Here is a 218-nt window from a genome sequence, read left to right as displayed (position 1 = left end):
ATGAGGCAAATCCGAACAAATAGACTTCTCAAAAAGGTTCTAAAGGTTCTTGATTTTGTCTTGAATCTTTGGTTGGGAGAGTTGGGATTCAAGGGTTTTAAAAGAGATTTCTTCTTTCAAAAAACAAATCTGTTTTGTCTTGAATTCAATTAGGTTTAAAGATTTTTGTTTTAGTGAATCTAGGAACTCAAAGAAGGTTACCTGTCCTTCCACAAAAG

The sequence above is a fragment of the Arachis ipaensis genome, chromosome B04, assembly GCF_000816755.2.
Source record: "Arachis ipaensis cultivar K30076 chromosome B04, Araip1.1, whole genome shotgun sequence".
NCBI classification, from domain to species: Eukaryota; Viridiplantae; Streptophyta; class Magnoliopsida; order Fabales; family Fabaceae; genus Arachis; species Arachis ipaensis.
The sequence above is the reverse complement of the archived record's forward strand: the minus strand, read 5'-3'. Positions refer to the sequence as shown.